Here is a 21,944-nt window from a genome sequence, read left to right as displayed (position 1 = left end):
AGATTTCATGCACACATTTTCCCCTTTCCTCTTCCTGCACTCCCCATCCATTACATTTTATCAGCAGGTTACCGATGGACTAAAACCAGAGAGAGTCTGGTTCAAATGCATCTTCTGTCATGGAACAAGACCTCTTTGCAATATTTCCAATTTGCTTTTGGGAAGATTTCATTGGCACCTTCAAACATCTGGGCTTAGTTATCTTACTTTTGTGTTATTTGTAGAGATTGCTTTCTACTGGAAGTGTCCTGGAGCAATGACCACAATGACTGCACTTTTTATAAAATGAATGAATGGTGTTTCCTTGTTGATGATAAACTGAACCTCACTTGACTCTGATATTCTGTAAGCAGCAGTAAAGAAACATCTTCAGGGTGATAAATACCTTCAGCTCTTTTCACATCTTGAGTCTTTGCAAGGAACCATTTTAACTTTTTCTCTTAATTTTAATTCAACCTTAAACTGAGAGATATGTAGTGTGGTGATTATAGTGTACAACCTACTGGAAACTTTAGCCCACTGTTTTCCCATGCAATCTATTTTACAGCATGTTGTTGTGAGCATAAAATGGAGATTCCCATTAAACTACATTGAGTTCCTGGAAGAATGGTGGAAGATACATAAATAGTTTTCCTCATTTACAGATGTGCCATGGATGTACACATGATTACTGAGTCGTGGTGGTACATGGTTAGAATGCAGTATTGCAAGCTAACTCTGCCCACTCTCAGGAGTTTGAACTTGACTGGCTGAAGATTGACTCAGGAGGTTGGTAAAATGAGGACCCAGATTGTTGGGGGCAATATGCTGGCATTTGTAAACTGCTCAGAGTGTTGTAGAGCACTATGGAGTGGTATATAAGTCTAAGTGTTAGCGCTATGCTATTAGTGGAGAGCAAATGCTAGGTGTTGCAACATCATCATACAAATGCCATGACTTAAGTACTTACATCCGCTGTCCGGATACAAATACATGGTGGAACATTGGCAGAATGGTGTCACTTAATGCATATCATTGTGCTGGCACCATTACAGGTAGTTGTAGATGCTACTGGGTATATATGTATTAATTTGTTAACAAATAAAATAATAAACTAGGATCATACATCAGTGATACAGTTAAAATTCATGATATTTCTGAATTCAATATTTCCATGGCAACATCTAAAACAGTTGGGAACTTCCTCCCCACATACACACATGGAAAAGAAAGATAACACTGCTCACAAAAATTGAATAGCTGAAACTGCTGAGTAGCAAGGACCCTTAAGTGTATACAGTTCCAGTGATAAACATAGCCTCATATTAGGGCTTTTATGATGACATTTCAAAGTGTATCCATTATCTAACTCCTGGGCCATCATGAATGTGTAAAGACTCCCTTGAGTTGGAATCAGTAACTGGTGCCTTAATAGATGTGCTTAGGTAGAGTTCTCTCCCCCCCCCCAGTTTTTTGCAACTGTCCTCTTCCAGGAATGGAGATAGTTTCAGGTCTAGCCTGCAGGTCTGATATTTCCTAGTGACCTGCCTACCAAATCTTATTCGACTAAATTTTTCAAGATCAGCTCAGGTTGGTTATATTTAAGGGTTGAGGAATTTGACACATAACTTAACACAAACAGGTACAATTTCCCTTTTGAACAATCATTGTAGGGCTGGGCTGTAAATCTATTAAAAGCTTAATTCCTTCTTTGATTCCAGAAATGTATAATTGCAGACAAGCTAAGCCATTCTACCAATTTCCATCCTGTGCTTTACTGAACATTTACTTTGGACAGAGGCAGATTTTATGTATTTATGGAAGCCTCCATATAAGCCAGAACACTGTGGTGTCCATGATCCAGTTCTCATTAAGGCCTTTCAGTGTCATAGTCATCCTTGTAAAGTCTTCTTCTAAAAAGACCTTCACCTGCAAGGTTCGCAAGCCCAGGAAAGCTATGTATAATATATAATGTAATATATTGGAGAGGAGCTGAATGTTTTACATCTGAGAAAATCACTGGATTGATTCTGGCAATATCAAAAATATGTCGGAGCATGCAGTCTTATTGCGCTAAGGTAACCCAGGTATAAATACAGTAAACAGTGGTTTGTATTAAATGTGGTTTATATTACTATCTATAATACACTAAAAACAAGATACATACATGTGGTCATTCAGCAAACTCTAATACACAGCAATTACAGCAGGAAACAAACAAGAAAGACTCTAGCAAGGCCTTTCCTTTTTATACTCAAGCTCTTAAAGGGATACAGACTTCTGCTGAGTCCTATCATTGCATCATTCATCTCAAATTATACAAGCTGGTTAGCTTCTAAATCATTACCTTGACAAAATACTAAGTTGCAAGTCATGAAACCAGAATGAGGCTTTCATCCCTTGACAGCAATACTGCCTTACACTGAATTCCTGATTCTCTCAGATAGCACCCACATAGCATTAGCAATAGCAGCAGCACTTAGACTTATATACCACTTCACAGTGCTTTACAGCCCTCTCTAAGCAAAGTCAGAATATTGCCCCCAACAATCGGGGTCATTTTACCACCCTCAAAAGACTGAGTCAACCCTGAGCTGGTGAGAATCAAGTGCCGAAATGTTGCCAGTTGGCAGTAAGCAGAGTTAGCCTCCAATACTGCATTTTAACCACTGCACCACCACGGCTTTTGCTGTCTTTGCCTCCTATCCGGGAGTTAGAAGGAGTTCATGCCACTCAAAACTTACTGTCCCTGTATTGTGCCCTTACTACACATCCAAAAAGGGGTGTTCGTACAGCTTTAATGTGCAATATTCCAAGGGCCATGACTGTGGCTCCCATGGCTGAAATTTCTGGTCCCACTTATTGTGAACCTCTTCCAGCTGGCATGCCCAATACTCTGGTTCACCCTCTACAGGGCATTTTGATTTTCTTTCCTTTTATACAGAGAATTAGGGTTTTTTTTTTTAAGTTCAATCAACCACTAGGTTGAAGCAAAGATTTAAAGGATATTTTTTAAAATCTCTTGGCTGCTGGGCAGTAGTTGTCTGGATTTGCAGTAGAACTAGTTTGGTATACTGATTAAGGCATCAAGCTAGAAACTGGGAGTCTGTGAGTTCTAGTCCTACTTTAGCCATAAAATTAGCTGGAGGATCTTGGGCCAGTCACTCACTTGCAGTGCCAGGAAGTAAGCAGTGGCAAACCACTTCTCAAAATATTTGCCAAGAAAATGTCAGGGACAGCCAACAAAAATGCCATCAATGGGTGAGCATTGCCAAAGAGGTGAAATCTAAGAAAGTGGGGTGTTGTGGGTCTTACCTAAGATAACTTGAGGAGGAGAAAAGAGGAATCAGGATTTGTCTGGGAGCAGCAGCCAATGGGAAGGGAATTTATCACCTCACAATCTACAGAGCCACTTTCCTTCTTCTGTTCTTAGAGTTACTTCAGTTACACATGAAGTCCAGGATAAGCTAGTTATTTCCAGAAATGTGCATCCTTTAGGCTGACTTGTTCAGCCAATCTATTTAAAAAAAGAAAATAATAGCTGCACAAACCAGGATTCTGGTCTATCTAGCAACTAAACCAGCACTGCAGAACAGTCACTAAGGCCAGATGGCTGCCCTGAAGGGACACAGAAGATCTGATAGACCAGCAGACCAAGGATATTATAACTCCCAACTGGATGACCTCAAACCTTCTCTTCCTTGTACGATGGATTGTCCAGATAGGACAGCTTCAACCAGAATAAGAGAGAAAACTTCACTTCCAAAATGGAGCCCTTAAAGCTGTCTTTGGGCTGCCTCAGGAGTTGCATGAAGATATATTCTCTAGAAGTGCTTAGTGGTATGTCTTTGTGCTGTGAATATGTAGCCTAAGTCTGTAATGTCCATGTTCCCCAAATAGCTTAAAAAGCTCCTGTGAGCACCTTCAAAAATATTGAAGGTCTTATAGCTTTTTCCTTCAACATATTATAGCACACGCTTCAGCCAAGAGCAAATATTGAAATAGAGTTGAGTAAACCACATCATAAGACTTTAACTTAGGAGAGATGGGCTTGCCCTCACCTTCCTGCTATGAATGAGAGAGGCCTTTACAGGTCACCTGTGGTGGCAAGAAAGGAAGTAGTTTCCAAAGAGTGTTGTGGAGAATCACAGACACTTGCAAGCTCTCATCCTTGAATGGGCCTCCTATTCTTTCATCCCCTCCAAGCTAGGAAGGCCCTTAGATCAGGGGTGTCGAACTGCCGGCTCGTGGGCCGGATGCATCATAGCGAATCTGTGCCCACCCCATTGCCGGCAATGGCAAAAAGTCACGATAAGTCACAACACGTCACGTGATGTTGCGAGTTTGACACCCCTGCCTTAGATACTCAGCTGGAGAGATGATTTCTGCAGGGATTGCCAGCCATGCCCTCTGAAATGGCAACCTTCAGAGGTTTTTGTTTCCTTTAAAAGAAAACTGAAACCTAGGTTTGGGATGAGGCATTGTTTTCAGATGACTATTTATTATCAGATCTGGTTTCTTTTGTTTTTTGTTATTTTTTGTCTTGCTAAATTCAAAGAGGAGGTACTATAAACTGCACAGAGTCAATTGAGTGGGAGTCCTGTGAAAATATGATTAAATAAACACCTCTCTTTTTTCTCTGCCAAAGTCTTTCTGACCTTCACCTGAATCCCTCTGCCTTCTTAGTTTTCTTCTAAATAATAGAAGGATCTTTGGACCTCCTGCTTCCCACTGCTTCAGAAGAATATTGCCACTTATAGCAACTGGAGCAGCTAAATGTCCCACCACCACCATTTTGAACGGGTAATCATTGTTTCAGGGGTGTAAGAAACAGAATGTGGGGTCATTGGTTTGCGGAGTGATGTACTTTGTTCTCACTTTGGGGAAGAAATGAAAGCACATCTCAGAGTTGCATGGATGAACTGTGAAAGGAAGTATATTTATGTCCTTTAACAGACTTGAGATGAGCAGTCCAGAGAAAGAAACTTCTACTGACGGGTTTCATTCAGAGCTTCTATATTTCAGTGGTGACAATACAGATACATTTCTACATGGTTAAAGCTAAGCAGAGTTCAAGAACTCCATGGCCAAAGTATCTTCCGATCCCAACAATAGACAGACTGAGGCATTCAGGAAGGCATACACAGTAGGTAGCCACTTTTTCAGCTGCTGAGATTATAGCCCAGTGGTGGCGAACCTATGGCATGCGTGCCAGAGGCGGCACTCAGAGCCCTCTCTGTTGGCACACGTGCACACCGCGCCACCGCGGCACAGCAGCAGGTCCATCAGGCTGCCACTGCCATCCGGAGCAGGAGCCCCACCCAGCACAAAGGAAGCAAAACGGCCGACTAGCAAGTTCGAGCAGAGGTGGCAGAGCAGAGGTCATCAAGCATTGTCGATTGGTGGACTAGAAGAAAAGGGAGGAGGAAGCATTTTACATACGTGCATGTGTGCATGGGGCCACGAGCACGCTTGTGCTACAAATGGGGCGGGGCTAGTGCCTGCATGATACTCACTTGTCCTGCCCTGTTCTTGCGTGGTGCAGTGCCTTGTATCTGCACCTCGCGGGGCAGCGGCGACCGTTTTTGTGCCTTGCAGCACGGTGGCCCATTTTTGCACCCCCGGTTTTTGCGTGCCACAAGAAACATTCAAAGGCACCTCCCTGCCCCCCCTGAGGGCACCACAATGCTGATGCAGCCCTGGCACTTTGCGATAAATAAGTGGGTTTTGGGTTGTAGTTTGGGCACTCAGTCTCTAAAAGATTCGCCATCACTGTTATAGCCTCTCGGTATGGATATCATGGTTTTGACTGACAGGTATTATATTTAACACTTCTTAGCAATGAATTCTAGAATGTAACTGTGTGAAGGGCATTTTGTTTTCAATACCAAAATATCTGCCAAGCAATGTTATTGCTTGTATTATGATTTCAATACCAAAATATCTGCCAAGCAATGTCATTGCTTGTATTATGAAAGATGGGATAAAATTATCTCTAAACAAAACTTCATATATTTATTTTATGGAATTTATAAACAGGCTGCCCAATTCTGTATCATCTCTGAGTAGCATACAATAAAATCAATACTAAAATACCAATCATACCCGCAAACATCCAGTAGAAGAAATAGCATATTAAAGCAATAAAAACTGCAATCTTAAAGCAAAGTCTGTGGGAAGATCCAGGTTTTCAACACTCTTAAATACAGCTGGGGGGGGGGAGTAAGTTATATCTCAGGAAGGATGGTGTTCCAGGGGGCAGGTCCTGTTGCAGAAAAATCCCATTTCCTAGGCCCCATCAAATGACAATGCGGTATAGAGCAATGTTTCTCAACCTTAGCAACTTTAAGATGTGTGGCTGGTTGGGAAATTTTACGAGTTGAAGTCCACACATCTTAAAGTTGTCAAGGATGAGAAACACTGGAGACCAATTAGAATCTTTTTAAAAAGTCCTCAAAATAATTGTGCCCTATGCTTTGAAGGCCTAAAATGAAAAGGTTTTATAAAACCCAGCTAAAGGCCTAGGACTGAGATGACAGCGCGTGTGCCCACAGAGAGGGCTCTGAGTGCCGCCTCTGGCACCCGTACCATAGGTTCGCCACCACTGCTGTAGGTGTATAATTTATGAATTTGTGCAAAGGCCTTTTTAGTCTTATGGCCTTTCCTTTTATAGTCCTTACTTTAATTATCCCTACTGTGGGATTATGGAGAAAACTTTTCATGACCAGTTTCATTTCAACCATGCCCAGTGGCATAGCTTCTAAACTTTTCTCTAAATCAGAATAAAACATTGAAATAATCCCCCCCTACTTCAATTGACACTATTCCTTAAAATCATACAACGAGATAAGGAATACTTTCAGTACATGAATATCACAAACCAGCAAACCTAAAAGTACATATATCAACATATATTACTATATTTCAACACTATTTTAAGCCATACTTTGCATTCACAAATATGAGCTTTGAACTAAAACAAAGCTTATTCGGCCAATTCCCACTTCATTTTCTTTCTGTCTTTTCTGCCAGTCTCAGAATGTGTTCAATAACCTAGCACCAATAAAGCACTTTTGGCCTTTGTTTCTTGCACTGTTTACTTCTTCTCACTGCCTTTTTCTATATTGGTAGAAGTAGATATCTGGATATGGCAGGCCTGGAAGAGATATTATGAATAAAAGGGACAATAAAGGATTTAGAGCAAAAAGGAATGAGAACAATTTTGTCTGAAACAAACATCGGGATTTTTTGTTGTTGTTGGTTTTTACTATGCATCATTATAAACTTGCAGATACATGGATACAATACAAACATATTAGGGTTAGATCCATCCTACTCCTCCTGTACCATTTGCTGTCCATACTAAATGGGCATATTTTGAGATTTACAATTGTAGAAGCTATATAGATGCCCATAGCCAGTGGGAGCCTTTACTGCTCTCAGCCAGGAGAGGACTTCTTCCTCACTTCTCTTGCTGCTGCCCCAGGGAATTTAGATGACGATGACCTACATTATTTTCTTTGCAATTAAGTGTTAAAAATACTGAAAAAATAGGTGTTTCACTTAGTTAAGATGAATGAAGAGTTAGGGATTATCATCAGATTTAATACTTAAGTGAGTTTTTTTGATGTGTTGCATAGAGAAGGTAATTCAAATTTTCAATTAACCACTTCTTGGTGTTTATTCATCATACTTAGCATGAAGTTATATTTGCTTAGTTTTTGTTAGTTATTCTCTTGATATACTAGAAATAGTTTCTGTTTCATATAAGTCCTCACTCATCACAGAATTTTGTATGATTTCTTGCTACTAGCCTGAAATATAGGGGAATGTTTTGACATGCAGTGGGCATATAGCAGAGCTTAAATTGTATTGCAGCGAAATGGAAGTGATCATGTTGAAATGAAATCTATGATTCTCTAGTATTTAATCCCTGAAAATTGTGATCAGGGAATAAAACCATTAATTTAAACTATCTGCCTGAATATGTTCTATTCAAAATCTTAAAAGATGATGCAGTAAAAGTGCTACACTCAATTTGCCAGCAAATTTGGAAAACTCAACAGTGGCCACAGGATTGGAAAAGGTCAGTTTACATTCCAATTCCAAAGAAAGGCAATGCCAAAGTATGTTCAAACTATCACACCATTGCACTCATTTCACATGCTAGTAAAGTTATGCTTAAAACCCTACAAGTTAGACTCCAGCAGTATGTGGATCGAGAACTACCAGAAGTGCAGGCAGGATTTCAATGAGGCACAGGAACTAGAGATCAAATTGCCAACATACGCTGGATCATGGAGAAAGCTAGGGAGTTCCAGAAAAATATCTACTTCTGTTTCATTGACTATGCTAAAGCCTTTGATTGTATAGATCGCAACAAATTGTGGCAAGTTCTTAAAGAGATGGGAGTACCAGACCATCTTATTTGTCTCTTGAGAAATCTATATGCGGGTCAAGAAGCAACAGTTAGAACTGGACACAGAACCATTGATTGGTTCAAAATTGGGAAAGGAGTCCGGCAAGGCTGTATACTGTTGCCCTGCCTATTTAACTTATATGCAGAGCACATCATGAGAAAGGCAGGGCTAGATGAATCAAAAGTTGGAATTAAGATTGTCGGGCGAAATATCAACCTCTAATGGCAGAAAGTGAAGAGGAACTAAAGAGCCTTTTGATGCGGGTGACCACCTAATGAGAAGGAAGGACTCACTGGAGAAGAGCCTAATGCTGGGAAAGATTGAGGGCAATAGAAGAAAGGGACAACAGAGAATGAGGTGGCTGGATGGAGTCACTGAAGCAGTAGGAGTGAGCTTAAATGGACTCCAGAAGATGGTAGAGGAAAGGAAGACCTGGAGGAACATTGTCCATGGGGTCGCAATGGGTCAGACATAACTTCACAACTAACAACAACAACAGAATATGCTTCGTATAGAATAACTCAGATATGTAGTTTATGTTAATTCACTTCATTTTTTCTGTCCCCATTTGTGGTATAATATTTCTGTCCTTGAGTTTTTAATGTTTCTTTTTTCAATGTTGATTTAAAAGACCAAATCAAAATCTTAACATATAAGGATTTTGACACCCTAATGTATTTTTGAGTATAAATTTTCCAAGAAAACCTTTCTCTACAAATGCATTGTTTGGTGGTAAAATATCCCAATGAGAGTTTTAAAAAATATTTTCCCCCTTTATTATTTTTTAGAATTATTTTGATACAGCTTTTAAAAACATGATTTTTTTTTTCAAATGGGAAGTTCTGCTATTTAGTTCCTCAATATTTTTTCAGCATTCTGCTTATATTTAGCTCCAACAATTTTATTTTGTTCTGGAGCCCTAAAAAGCAAACAAAAAATAAAATAAAAACACAGGAATATAGGAAATGTTAAAACCCATGAGTAAGGTGTTCATGTCACAAAAGAAGGAAAGGAAAGGAAAAGGACATAATAAAAAAGAGGAAAGTTAGGAATGATTATTAATAAAATAGACCCCTGTCTCTCCATAGTGAAGAGAGCATTCACCAGGTGATCCTTCCGCCTGCTCAGTCTACTGAGTGTTCTAGACTCCTGGATAGGTTCCAGCAATTTAAGTGACAGTATTTTCAAAAGAGGTTTCCCATTGCTTTAAGGTTGAGCGAGAGTGACTGGCTTACAACTTCAATATGGCCAAGAATAGCATGGACAATTTTCTCAGTAGCTATGTTATACATCAGACCTTGTGGCACTAGTCAATAATCTTACTGCTATGTTCTGTTCTTGGTGCCTTTTCTAAACCACTGACAAGGGTAGCTCCATGGTAACAGAGTAGAGATTCCACTACGGTAACTAAGAGCCTTTTCTGTAAATCATAGCCTGAGGCCAGAAAACATCAGTGTCAAAGTAACCTTTGTTCAGCTGGCGTATTAGTCTAAGGTGTTTCTTGATTATTTCCTCATTAATTATTTCTACTGGTTTCTGACATAATCCAACTACCATTGTGCTTATCTAATGTTATGAATACAGGTTTTATACTGTATTGCTTTAGTGATGGCTGAATAATGCTATAAAATGTGATTAGCCTCCATGGCCACTTGGTCTTTGGTGATAATTATGATTCTAGAAACATTGCAGAATGAACAACTATTTCTTCAGGGAGAAAGCCATTCTGTCCAGAACAGCAGATTTCCTAATCCACCCATTTACAAAACCTCCAGTTGACAGGATTCAGTTTTGTGTGAGCCACTACATCCCCATCAAAGGCTTTTGAGAACTGCCTTATCACAGAGATGATTCCTTAATTTTGTTGCTATCACCTTAGGATTGTTATTTTACCTTTACCTTTATACTTGTATAAAAAGTTTTGTTCCATATGAAACATATCAGAACTGCAATTTTTCAAAATTTAGGATTTATTGGATTATTGTCATTTATTTACTAATGGGGTTCAAGATACATTACAATCTCTGCCATATTTAAGGCATCAAATTAAGATGGAATGGCCACCCCCCTTCACTAAATGAAAAGCATCACTAGCATCTGTATGGTGAAATCTGTATTTTGGCTACAAATGCTTATATTTCATTTTTCAGGCAAGAGTTCAGGGTCTAGAACAGGGGTAGGCAACCTTGGTTACCGCTGGTCTAGAACAATCCAATTCCTCACAAGCTGTCAACTATCAACTGAGGGGGGCAAATTGTCTAGGAGTTACACATGGATAAGCTTGCTTTTTAGGAAACAGATTGCTGTTTCTCTTCAGAGTTCAAATTTTTGTTACTTTATCAAAATATAAAATGCAGAAATGCAAAAAAAATGAAAATAATGGGAAAATAGGGGAGGAGACGGGGAAGAGGAAAAACGGTAAAGGGGAAAAGAAAAAAAAAGCACTGGTGTCCATCTCTTTTGTGCAGCTGAATAACATACAACCTCAACTTCTTACTTTTACATAATAATATATCTAGCCATTTCTATAACAACAAACCTATCTAATCAGCAAAACCCAAAATCAAAGTTTCATTTTTTTCCCATCTCAAGCACAAAGTCCAAAAGTGGTTTCCAAGTAGAAGCAAAATTAATTGTGTTCTTTTCTTTAATCAAAGCAGTCAATTTTGCCATCTCTGCTAACTCCATCAACTTTTGCAGCCATTTGTCCATGGTGGGAATCAAAGTGTCCTTCCATTTTTGTGCATAGAGTATTCCTGCTGCTGTCAACATATACAACATCAAAGTTCATTTTTTTCAAGTTCTTTATCCACTAAGCCCAAAAGAAAAGTTTATAGATTTCTCTTCCTCCTTCACATACAGCAAAATTCTTGTTCTTCAATAAAGTATGCAAAGATGAAGGACAACGTGATGATGGACTAGCACTGATGACATTACCTAGCTTAGGTAATGAAATATCTGTAAGAAAATGACCAAGTTCAGAGACCACCAAGGACTCCTCAACATGATGCTTCCAAGAAAAAAAAAAGGTGCTGGCACTGTATCCATAAACTCAGTTTCTTAAGATTAATGCCTTCACATGTTTTGCCAAGCCAGCCAATTTTTCAATAAACCATGGTTAAATGTTTATTTAGGGATATTTGAAATTGTAACAATGCAGGGTTGGCAAACACTTGGCAAGTCACAGCATAAACCAAGGCATTACTTCATGGCTTCTGTATGAATTAGGGATGTCCACAGGGTATGGTCAGGAAGGTCAGCTGTCATCTTGAAGTTCTGCCCATTTTCTATATGCAACACACATCTTGACTTTTCAGCCATACTCTATGGACACCCTGGTGGAAACGAATAGCTTTTCCCCTTTGCTATTGAAATGCTCTCATTTCTTCCTGAGTTGGCAGGCTCCCTTTCTTGACTCTGTTGCCTGTATTTCACATCACAGCTATCACTGGACTTCCTTCTATGGTAGCGAACGACTAAATGTGGCAGATTTTTCCACCTTGAAGCTATCTTTGGCAGTACAGGAACAAGGGGGGAAATATTACTTTAACACTGATAGAATTAAGGCTGGTTTAAACATGTCAGTTCTTGCAGGCCAGGGATGACCTGGAGGCCAATGCAGGGAAGCAAGATGGGGGGAAGGGGGGGAAGGCCACCAAAGCATGCTTTTTTCGTGATTTTTGTCACTATGATCCTTGTAAAATCTTGTGTCTTTCTCACTCAGGGAATTCTAGCCTACCTGATGGTGTTTACCATACTGGAGATAGGCACCGTTTCTGTCAACTTCAGCATTTGCCTGCAAAGTACTGTATTGTAATACTAGCAAGACAAACAGTGTGAATCTTATTAGGTTTTGGACTGGAGTGTATGGAGGACTTGATACATCTTTGTTTGTGAATCTCAAACATGGGTGACTAGGTCTTCAGCAAAGATCAAGAATTATTTGCATTTAATCTGTTCAAAAATGAAACATTAAGATACCTTCACAGTAACTAGTGCTAACAAGGATTCTTTCCCACAGCTTCATTAAAGTGCCATCCATCAATCCATCAAGTGGCAGAATATTATGTCAACATTTTTGCTGCCCCTACTGCCAGTCCCTAGTACCCTACCACTGGAAGCATGCAGCCAAATGTTGGTGGATTCCCCTCTCTTGGTTTCCTTCCCTCCCTCCCGTCCTATCAAAATCACATTCATTTTCCTTAACTGGAATGAGACCCAGTGAATTTGGACAAATGGCTAGACTCTCAGATGTAACCCTCTGTGAAAAACTCACTCCAGGTTCTGCACAAGCTCCTAGCAACTGGTCACCTGGGCAACACCGTAGCCTTCCAGTGTTGGTCAACAAAGCCTCAGACTTCAACTCATAGCAGTAGCTGAGAACTTACGTGGTCAGCTGTTTTAGAGGCTATATGTAAACATGGATTTAATAATCTTCTGAAAAAGCACTAAAACCAGATTCAGCACAGGGTTTAGCCTTCTTTCTGAAAAGTGCTTGTCATAAAATTGAGTTCAAGCCACTCAGAGTGAAGTTTTCCAATAGTTCTTTTATTCTTGTGTTATTTGGACAAAAAGCAAGGCAAGTGTGCAATTAAACTTAATTAGTTCCTTTATATTTGTACACAGGGCTTTTTTTGTCATAGAACACCCAGAACGGAGTTCCGGCACCTTTTTGGGATGGAACCTTGTAGGGTAGGCAAGGCAGGTTGTATGACATGTGTGAGTTCTGGCACCTTTTGTTTTTACAAAAAAAGCACTGTTTGTACATATACTTGTCTAATTTCAAAGTTATCTTACTATAGCAAGTTATGCCCAACAAGGCTATTCACGTTACTGTACCCAACAAGGCTATGCAAACAACTGTGCCCAACAAAGCTACTCAAGTTGCTGTAAGTATTGCTGTAAATATTACTCAAGTTGCTGTAAGTAGGCTACTCATTCACACAATACTCACATACACTCTCCAAACAGGTGATCAAGCTGCATTAGAGTGGGCTGGGAAGCAAATTCAGGGTGTCCCCTGCTCCAACAAGAGTCATCTCAAACTTCACGTTCTGGGTTTATTCCAATTTTCTCTTTATACTCAGCTTGTTTACTCAGAATCCATGTATATAATACATCTTGACCTAGCCATGTCAGGAACTGTACATCCTCACACTTTGTTCCAAGACTCCATGAAAAGCACAAACCACTATACTCCTTACGCCCACTAATGTTCTACCTGGTATCACCAACAATAAATCATTCATACACCGCACTCAGAATCTTTCTTTATCAGTAATACACACATTCCAGCAACATGAGTTTCCCAGTGAGTTCATGAAAAGGCTAACTATGGTTGTATTACAGGCCCTCTATATTCATAACTTATATAATGTTTGTGATATATTCATAACATATAACATAAAATATGTAACACATTGAGTTGGTCTTTAAATGTAGCTTGAGTAACAACTGACAGATTTGGTTGCAAGGGGGAGGGGGCTGGGAGTATTACAGTGGTGGTGATGGGATTGCAGTCAAGCAAGAGAATGTCCTGCCATTTCACGATCTAACCTCCTCCTACCAGGTGCACCCATTAGCTGTTGCGAGGTTATTTTAAGCACAGTTTTAGCACAGGCTTGAGACAAACCAGATAATATGAAATACGTTGGCAGTGAAGCATGTCTTAACCTGATGACAAAAAGATATAAACCTTACTTCCAATTAAAACGGTGGAGAGATCATTCCACTATAAAACTCTGTAAAACTCTCTCTTAAAATTTTCCTATTTTATCAAACATCTGTACCTTCTCGGTATGTTTATACTATAGACAGACTCAGATTGATTTATTTAGTATTTAGTAGTCCTGGGAAGATTTATTGCATGAGCAGGATACAGACTTGGCATCCCTAGCCAAATTTTTAGAATGTTTGCCAAATTACAGTTCTTGGAAAAAAATTAAAGGTTAAGTCTCTCTTGAGTCAAGCTCTTAGTGACTATTGGGACTTGTCTATGGAGATTCTCAGTCATCTAGGTCAGTGGTTCTTAACCTTTTTGAACGAATCGCCCCCTTGAGCCAATGAGAAGTTGTCATCGCCCCTCTCCCCCAATATAACCTCTCAATCACAACATAGGAAATAATTCTTCAATTTATCCAAACACTTTTTTTGTTTTCTTTAAAATTGTCATCAGGACATATCGATGCAAATAATTTATTTCCAGTCTTTTTCCCATATCTCAACTGTGTGAAAAATTTTGGTGCCACCTGTCACTTTATTCCCAAACTTTGTGATACATGTATTTCATTATTATCTTATTTATTCAAGACACTTAAATGTAATGACCACTGAAAACAAAATTCAATTGCAAGAAAGTGAAATGCCCAAAAAGAAAAACAGTAACATTTAATGATTGAATTACAAGTGAAATATATAAAAAGAAATATAAAAAGGGCATAAGAACAAACCACAATGCAGGAACTAAGAATTTCAAGACGAAAACTCTGAAACTAAATTAAGATTTGAGGAAACTATATATAGTCATGCACACTGTAAAAAAGATTAAAAAGACACAAATAAAATATAATACCGAACTGGAGTGCATGCTAAAAAAATACAATACAAAATGTTTTACAGAGCCACTCAGCATGCGATGTTTCGAAAGAAGTGCTCCCCCTCCATCAGATATACAGCGATTCATTGTACGAAAAAGTCTCAAAGGTGTCCCTTTGCTCCATCGCCCCCATATTGCCCCCTTTTCGTTCCTTCGCCCCTCTGAAAAATGAAATTGGCCCCTTGGGGGCAATATCGCCCAGGTTAAGAACTACTGATCTAGGTCATAGTTATCCCAAAGATGCTTTTTCACAAGGCAACTGGACTTTCTTGTTTTTCATCCAAGAAGTTTCTTCAGCTCAACTGGATGGTGGGGAATGGAAGGATTTATACTCCTTGCAGACAGCTGGTCATTAATGGAGTACACTTAGAGCAAAAGCTCTAAGTTTACTGCTTAAACCAGAGGTGCCCAGCCTTTTGGACACCAGGGACCGGTTCTGTGGAGAAGTTTTTCTGCAGACCGGAGGGTGTGTGGTTTTGTATGCTGCTTGCATCCCACGGATGGGGCTTTGCTTATTTATGTGGACCGGTTGCTGGCATGCTGTGGCCCGGTACCAAGGCTTGGGGACCCTGGCTTAAACTAAAGAATCATAGTTACCCAGGATCCCTAGCCCCATTAATGAAAGTATATAAAGCTAAGGTTATCCCTATGCTCTTGTATGGAGCAGAAGTTTAGGGTCTATACTCAACCACAGTCCTAGAACAAACACAGTCCCAGTATTTGAGATGTATTTTGGGTGTAGCTTGAAGAACATCTGCTGCAGCAGTTAGAGCTGAATTGGGAATTCATACAATTCATGCATTATCCCAAATTAGAGCATATAACCACCGGCACAAAGCCAATTAAATGGAGACTGATAGACTCCCCAAGTTATGCCGACTAGAGCAAATAAAATCACAATCACAAATCTCCTGTATCACCAAACTAACATTTTTTAAAAAAAGAAGCTGTGGTCTTCCTGTCTCTTGCGTAACAGGAGAACAATTCAAAAAAAGAGCTGCCCAAAGAATTAAGGATATAGAAACACAAAATGACATAACTATCCTTAGTAAGGTGGGTGACTTGAAATGGGTGTGCAAATACAAATGTACTTTTCAAATAGACAGCTATTAGAAGTTACAACTGCCAAACATCTAAGGGAGATATTTTCGGGAGCGAGATTCAAACAGCTCGACACACTGGTTAGATACGGGAGATTCCATTCTATACCCTACATGAACGTATCTGCATTTGCCAAACGCCAGAGGTAGAAGACCTGGTTCACATCCTATTCGATTGTTGCCTGTATAAAAGGGAGAGAGACAGGAACCTCGGTCTGTATACCAAACAAATGACGCCATTGGGATCCCCATATCAAAACAACTTACTTTATGTGCGGCCAGAATCTGAAAATAACATTTAACACAGCACAGTACTCAAGCAAAATGGTCCAGCTGAGATCTGCATATGTGGGACTGATTGGGGTAGATTGCAGGGGTGACACGGAAATATAATTTTATCATATTTTATTTATATCTTAAATTATTGTATTCTATTCCAATTTCATTTTAAATTGTATTTTATCTAATTCCATTTTAAATTGCCTTTATCAAATTTTAGTAATAATTTGTTTCTGGAACTTTGCACTTTGATATGGCCTAAGGGCTAATCAATAAATAAATAATGTTAATTTGGATTCTTTTAGTGAGTCGCTGATGCCACCTGGAGGCTTATCTGTGTTGCCAGGGTCATCTGAGTAGTGCAAGTGGGTGTTGAGCCTTCTTGGCACTGTTGAAAGGACTGTGTTGTACACTAGACACAAATTATGTTGTATCTCTCCCCATTTGTTGAAAGAGGGCTGTTCAATTTTGACATAGATGGCCTCTTTGACCCTTCTTTCAAACCAATGGTCCTCTCTGTCCAAAATGTGGACTTTGCTGTCTTCAAAAGAGTTGCCTTTGTCTTGTAAATGCAGATGGACTGCTGACTCTTGTGCTGATGGGTTTGTTCTCCTATGTTGTGCCATGTGTTTGTGAAGTGGTTGTTTTGTTTCCCCAATGTACAGATCTGCACATGGCTCACTGCATTGTACTGCATATACCAGTTGCTCAATTTGTGTTCTGGGTGTTTTATCCTTGGGGTTGACAGACTTCTGCCTTAGTGTATTCTTCAGCCATGTGTTGTGTTGGCTGAAGATCCTCCTAAGCTTTTCTGATATTCCTGCAATATATGAATGACTATGTTGCTTCGTTTATTGTTTTCTTCTTTGTCTGTTATGGAGGAGCTCCTGCTGTCTATTTTTGGATTTGATGAAGGCCCACTTGGGATAGCCACAAGTCTTGAGAGCTTCCTTGATGTGTTTTAGTTCTTTTTCCTTCCCATCTTTGCTGGTAAGTAGGCCTTCAGCTCGGTGATGTAGGGTTCAGATAACTCCCATTTTGTGCTCTAGTGGGTGTTCAGAATCAAAATGTAAATATTGATCTCTGAGTGTGGGTTTTCTGTAAACTTCAATGTTAAGGCTTCTTCTTCCTTAATATATACTGCATGGTACAGGAAGGCTAGACTATTTTCCTTAATATTTTCATGTGTGAATTTGATGTATCTGTCCACCGAGTTGATATGTTTGGTGAATGCTTCCAATTCTTGTATTTTGTTCTTGACCCAAGTATCGTCCACATACCTATACTAGTGAGTGAGTGGAATTCCTGTGAAGGAGTTTAGGGCTTTGGTTTCTTACATTTAAAGATTGGCCACAATGGGGAACATATGTGAACCCATGGCGCAGCCATGTTGTTGTCTGTAGAAATCTTCACTGTATTTAAAATAGGTAATGGTCAGGCAGAGGTCCATCATGGCACATTGTAGCAAGACAGCACCTTAGATGACAGAAGCAACCTCAGCCCAGACCACATATGGATGAGAAGCGAAATGTCTTCAAAGAAAAACAAGAAAGTCCAGTTACCTCATGAAAAAGCATCTTTGGGATACAGAGACGTGTCCATGTTGTTTTCTTGGTAACACCGTCCAGTAATTTGCAAATGGATTTCTTCTCATATACTTTTCAATTGATTGATTGCATTTCTGTGCCATTCTCCTGCAAAACAATTGAGTTGCACTTTGCCGTTAATTTCCACAGAACATTTAAAGTAATACCAATGTGGATACACATGTGAGCATTTAGTGTGTTGTGTGAACCTAACTAATGTGTTTTACGCAATGAACCACAAATAGTATAATCCATGAACTGATCCTCCTCTTGATTTGACACCCTTCACAAATATATTTTATTCATAGTCTTGATCCTATAATTTTCTTTACTGAACCTACCAGGCTTTACAGATAGTTCTTGACTTACAGCCACAATTAAGACTAAGAGTTCTGTTGCTAAGTGAGACATTTGTTAAGTGAGCTTTGCCCTGTTTCTTTCTTGCCTCAGGTGTTAAGTGTGTCACTGCAGTTGATAAGTTAGTAATCTGGTTGTTAAGTGAATCTGGCTTCCCCATTGATTTGGCTTGTCAGAAGATTGCAAAAGGTGATCACATGACCCTGGGACACAGCATATATAAACACCAGCCTGAAGATGACGAATGGGACTTCGTCGAAACGTCGCCAAGACACTTCCAATTTTACGCGGGAGAAAACCCGAACAACCAAAGATAGATAGATAGATAGATAGATAGATAGATAGATAGATAGATAGATAGATAGATAGATAGATAGATAGATAGATATATGAATCAATTGCCAAGCATCCGAATTTTGATCGCATGGGGACGCTGCAAAGGTCGTAACTTTGAAAAACAGTCATACGTCATTTTTTTCAGTGCCATTGTAACTTTGAACTGCCACTAAATGAACTGTTGTAAGTTGAGGACTACCTGTATAATGTTTTCTGTTGAATGCCCTAGGTCAGGGGTAGGCATCCTTGGCTCTTTTATGACTCGTGGACTTCAACTCCCAGAATTCCTGAGCCAGCATGGCTCAGCTTCTAAACCTCTCCCTTTTCCCTCAGCATGGCTGGCTCAGGAATTCTGGGAGTTGCAGTCCACGAGTCATAAAAGAGCCAATGTTGCCTACCCCTGACCTAGGTGAAACTAAGAATGCAGCTCAGGATATGAACAAACAGGAAGAAGGGAGAAAAAAAACTAAAAAGAGAGGGAGGGAATGATTTCAAAACTTGAGGATCCAACTTTCAGCCATGCTTCAGCAGCTGGTGCTTTTTTTAGTTGCACTGATACCATCTGTGCCTAATTATAATTGTGCCTGCTTTCCTTCTATCTAGAGAAAAACTGCACGGGGATGAGCTATCAGTCTTTCTGAGCCTTCGTGTCTCCTTGTGGCTATAGGTAGTCCTCGGCTTACGACCAATTGTTTAGTGACCATTTGAAGTTATGATGGACTTCCCCAGGGCTACTTACAGCTTGAATTCTGAGTTCTGCTTCCCATCCCCCCCCTCGTGGTCACATGATTGAATTTGGGCCATTTGGCAACTAGCCTACATTTATGCAGTGGTGGGATTCAAATATGTGAACAACCAGGTCTCTGTGTGGATGCTGCTTCCGGAAGTCCATTCTGGGCCTGGGCAACAAAAAATTAGCTATCGCTTCTGCCGAGGTGGTGTGAACTGGCTGAATCCCACCACTGCATTTATGCCCCTTTTCAGTGTGCTGCTATCACACGACCACAATTTCCAACATTTTTTGCTGGAAACTGGCATTTACTTTTGGTTTCTGGCAAAAAATACACATTGCAGAGAAAGGATTTGCAGAACGACCACGGCATTTGCTTAACAACCGTGGTGATTCACTTGATGATTGCCACAAAAAATGTCACAAATCTTCAGTTGGAAGAATTTTGAAAGATCATAATAATGCATCATAAAATACTGGAGTTTCAGCCTACCTCACCCAAAGTTTGGCTCAACCAACTCAAGACTCCTCTCCCTTTCCCATTTGCTAGAGATGTCAGCTCCAGGCTGCCTCAGCAGCAAGCTGGTCCTGAGAAGAAGGTTCCAGTCCACCTGAAATTGATTGGAAAAGAGAGATGTAGAGAATAAATAGAAAATGTTGAAGATGTGTCCTCAGCAATCATTAAACTCGCCATCTCAGAGCCAGGGCTGAAAAGCTATGTGGATAAAAAAAAGAGAAAAGGTATTGTGTGTTTGTGTGTGTATGTGTACACAAGCTGTTGTCTCTCTTGCTAAACCAGTGGTTCTCAACCTTTTTAATGCCGCGACCCCCAACCGGTCGTAAGTCGAGGACTATTCAACCGGTCGTAAGTCGAGGACTACTCAACTGGTGCAGCACTGTTTGCAGAATGGGACTTTTGGCGGGCTCAGCAGGGCAGAGACAGCCTGGACAATTCCTATTGGCTTTTGAAAGCCAATACAATTAGACTCTGTTCAAGAGTCTATTCTATTGGCTTTCAAAAGCCAATAGAATAAAAGGGAGTAGCACAGCTAAGGAAAAGGGGGAAAAAATGGCAGACTGCGTTGTTTGGCGACCCCCGTGAAATGGTCGTTCGACCCCAAATGGGATCCCGACCCACAGGTTGAGAATCACTGTGCTAAACTCTCTCCTTCCTCTCTAGAGTTGTTCAGAAACATTGTTGAATGGGGTTCTCCTGCTTACAAGCAATGTTTTTTTTCTCCTTTAGCTTTAATGGACTGGCCCAGCCACTGGGAAAAAGATCCATCAGCTGGTGTCATGTTGCCCAAATAGGAAAAGTCTGACTTTGGGACTGTCTGGAAAGGAGAGAAAAAATCCAAGATTCCAAGAAGAAGAAAGCCATCCTTGGCCATCAAGGGAAATGTGGACTTAGAAGAGATTTAGAGTATTTACAATTGTTTAAGAGAGCTAGTTTGGTGTGGTGGTTAAGGCTGATTTGAAGGCAAAACAAATATTGTGTGCATTAAGGACTGATCAGGACAGTTTTTTTGTAATTTAGTCCTGTTTTCTTCTACCTTTATTGTGTTCATGCCACTATCTGAATTCCAGCCTGAAAGATTAGCTAGGAAAGGTGGAGGAGGAGCTGCTACCTTGCAAACCCCAAGTTTTTTTCTCCTATGTCAGTGGTGGCGAACCTATGGCACATGTGCCAGAGGCGGCACTAGGAGCCCTCTATGTGGGCACATGTGCCATCGCCCCAGCTCTGCCTCCCACTGCAGCCCCCTCCTCATCAGCAGCTCCCCTGGAGGAGAATCACCCCCGAGCATGGCCTGCGTAGAGCAGGGCAGCCAAGGACATGGTAGCCAGGCAGTGGGAACAAGACACCACCCTTGTGCCCCATTGCACGCAGTTGATGCTGTGGGGCACGGGCGGAGGGCGTGGCTGCCATGGCACTGCTGGACCGCCTGGGCGATCAGCGGGCCGTAGAGACAGTGAGTGGTCCTATGGGTGAGCAGGGGGCAGGGGTGGGGCAGATGGGGGGCAGGAGCAGGGGCAGGGTGGATGGAGGGGGCCAGGGGCCGGGCTGGTTTTTGGGCACTCGGTCTCTAAAAGGTTCGCCATCATTGCCCTATGTCTTCCACCCTCAGTTAGCTCCTTAATCTTGACCTAGATAATAAACAACTTATGGCCTTTTCTGAAATCTGTATTCTCATTCTAACGGGGGATTTTGCTAACCTCTCTGCTAGCTACAGGAAAGGGAAAAGGTGCTTCTTCTTTCTTTTTCCAGAGTAAAGCACTGGTGGAAAATTGGTCTCTGAATGAACGTGTGGGTGATCTCCCCCTCCCCCCAGATTTAGAGGATGGTAACAGTCTGAGATTGCCCACTTAAATGCAGTTATTTAAATGATTTGTGTAGCCATCTGTCTCACAGGAAGGACCCTGGGCAGTGCACAAAAATTAGAATCGAACAATAAAATTAAACAACAATTCAGATAGCAATTGTCAGAGGTTGGAAATTATTCACAACTTACAACAACTACCACTACTACAACATTAAAACCAATCAACTAACAGAGGTCACTT

The sequence above is a fragment of the Crotalus tigris genome, unplaced genomic scaffold (genome assembly GCF_016545835.1).
Source record: "Crotalus tigris isolate CLP2741 ecotype Arizona unplaced genomic scaffold, ASM1654583v1 scf7180000017899.1852299, whole genome shotgun sequence".
In the NCBI taxonomy this organism is placed as follows: domain Eukaryota; kingdom Metazoa; phylum Chordata; class Lepidosauria; order Squamata; family Viperidae; genus Crotalus; species Crotalus tigris.
This window is presented reverse-complemented; position numbering follows the sequence as displayed.